The 2,946-nt window shown below is 43.5% G+C and overlaps 1 pseudogene; it reads left to right on the top strand.

Moving 5' to 3' along the window:
- Window positions 1-155: 155 nt before the first annotated feature.
- On the top strand, window positions 156-871 carry LOC102753306 (annotated as a pseudogene).
- Window positions 872-2,946: the final 2,075 nt, after the last annotated feature.

The following is a 2,946-nucleotide window of genomic DNA, read 5'->3' as shown; positions in this document are numbered from 1 at the left end:
AATCAATAAAATGTATTTAAAATATATATATATGTATTTTTTTTAAAAAATCCATGAAAAAAAAAGCAACCATATTCTTCCAAGATGATAAGTTTGTGATCAGATTAAAGTTTATTCAGATGGAACACACCTAATAACATTCCTCAATAAAAGGAAACAAGATTGGTTGAGGACCGGAGGTGGAGTTGTTGCTCCAAAAGCTGGAAGGGACCATGGCCAACAGTGAGCGCACCTTCATTGCCATCAAGCCTGATGGCGTCCAGCGCCAGCGTGTGGGAGAGATCATCAAGCGTTTTGAGCAGAAGGGATTCCGCCTTGTTGCTATGAAATTCATGCAGGCTTCAGAAGACCTTCTCAAGGAACCCTACATCGATCTGAAGGACCGCCCATTCTTTAGGGGCCTGGTGAAATACATGCACTCAGGGCCAGTGGTTGCCATGGTCTGGGAGGGGCTGAATGTTGTGAAGATAGGCCGAGTGATGCTTGGGGAGACCAACCCAGCGGACTCCAAACCTGGGACCATCCGAGGGGACTTTTGTATCCAAGTTGGAAGGAACATTATCCATGGCAGTGACTCCGTGGAGAGTACAGAGAAGGAGATTGGCTTGTGGTTTCAGCCCGGGGAACTGGTAGATTACAAGAGCTGTGCTCAGAACTGGATCTATAAGTGATGTGAAAGCTGCCCACAGTGCTTTCCCCACTCCATTTCCTCTCCCTCCCACGGCAGGGAACCAGACTGTAGCTGATCTACTTATCTCTGAGAACTTCCTTCTAATCTGGAGGGACACTCTTGGAGCTGTGAGTGTTCCCTGTACAGTGCTATATGCTACCGTCAGATTAAAATGTTTCACCCTAAAAAAAAAAAAAAAAAGAAAGGAAACAAGATTCCTTGGCTCCTTGGAGAAATGGCTGGTTCTAGGACTAGAGAAGTAATAAATTATAACAGAAAGTATAAAATAAATACCCATAAGTCCATTTTGATATAAAGAAATGATAGAATAAACAAACAAATAAATAGAGAAGCAGAGTCAAATCTCCCAAGCAGAAAAATTCCAAATAATTTATGGAGATACTCCTCTGTTAAACAGGGGAGTGTAACTCCCCACTCCTTAAAGAGAGCTACATGACTTGGGGTGGTGAACATACAATATACAGATGATGAATTCTAGAATTGTATACTTGAAACCTATATAATTTTATTAACCAATGTCACCCAATAAATTCAATGTGTGTTTTTTTAAAGAGAGTTACACATTGTAACTTCCTTCCAAAGAGTACAGTTGGGAAGGGAGAAGAATGAGTAACCTTACAGTGGAGAAAGCTGACCAACACTACTAGAGCCAGGTGAACAGGCCAATATCAAATCATGTTGATCATATGTACCCTTGATATGATCTGATAAGAATGGCACTTTATGCCGAAACCGGTTTGGCTCAGTGCCTAGAGCGTCAGCCTGCAGACTGAAAGGTCCCAGGTTCAATTCCGGTCAAGGGCATGTACCTTGGTTGCGGGCACATCCGCAGTGGAGGGTGTGCAGGAGGCAGCTGGTCGATGTTTCTCTCTCATCGATGTTTCTAACTCTCTCTCTCTCTCCCTTCCTCTCTGTAAAAAATCAATAAAATATATATTTTTTTAAAAAAGAATGGCACTTGACCTCTGTGATCTTCCTTCCTAAAACTTATAACCTCAGTCTCATCATGAGAAAAACATCAAACAAAATCCAATAGAGGGGCACCCTACAAAATATTTAACCAGTACCCCTCAAAATTGTCAAGGTCGTCAAAAACAAGGACAGTCTGAGACACTATCACAGTCAAGAGGAGCCTAAGGAGGCCCTGGCTGGTGTGGCTCAGTTGGTTGAGTGTCCTCCCATGCACCAAAAGGTCGCTGGTTTGATCCCCAGTAAATAAATACATTTATTTTTTATTGATTGATTGATTGATTGATTTGAGAGAGAAGGGAGGGAAGGAAGGAGGAAGGGAAATTTGTTGTTTCACTTATTTATTTTTGGCTGATACTTATATGTGCCCTGATTGGGGATCAAACCCACATCCTTGGCATATCGGGGATGATGCTCTCACCAACTAAGCTACTTGGCCAGGGCAATTTCCCCATTTTATAGTCCAGGAAACTGAGACTCAGGGAGTGTAAGTGGCTTGCCCAAGGTCTCACAGCTGGAAGGTGATGGAATCAAATGTTCCAAGCCAGACAGTCTGACGCCAGAGTCTGAACTCTTAACTCCTTCACTCTGCTCTATAAGACAAAATCCCTGGTCTTGTTCTGACTCATCCCTTCCCAACCCTAGGGAGCTTTGATCCACTGACTATTTGAATGTGCCTGTCTTCCTACCTGTCCCTCTTTGTCTCTGTACTTCAAGTCATTATGCAAACAATCTGTCACTCCCAGATCAAAATAAAACCCCTCCCTTCACCCCACAGCTACCTCCAGTTCTCTCCTGACTTGCATATCCACAACCCAACTGTTTATTGGACATCTCCAACTGGAAGTCTCACAGCCATCTCAATCTAAATACAACTGACCCTTGAACAATGAGGAGGTTAGGGGCACCTACCCCTGCACAGCTGAAAATCCGCGTGTCACTTTTGACTCTCCAAAAATTTAACTACTAAGAGCCTGCTGTTGACTGGAAGCCTTACCAATAATATAAACAATTGATTGATACGTATTTTGTACATTGTATGCATTATCCTATATAATAAAAGGCTAATATGCAAATCTACCCAACAGCAAACGACCGGTCGCTATGATGCACACTGACCACCAGGGGGCAGACGCTCAATGCCTTTGTCAGTGCTAAGGAGCAGTGAGCAGGTGGGTGGTAATGAGTGAGGGGTCCCGGACTACGAGAGGGCACAGACCAGGCTGAGGGACACCCCCCCCAGCAGTGCACAAATTTTGTGCATTGGGCCTCTACTATATTATATT

This window comes from Myotis davidii, unplaced genomic scaffold (genome assembly GCF_000327345.1).
Source record: "Myotis davidii unplaced genomic scaffold, ASM32734v1 scaffold498, whole genome shotgun sequence".
Taxonomy (NCBI): Eukaryota; Metazoa; Chordata; class Mammalia; order Chiroptera; family Vespertilionidae; genus Myotis; species Myotis davidii.
This window is presented reverse-complemented; position numbering and strand designations above follow the sequence as displayed.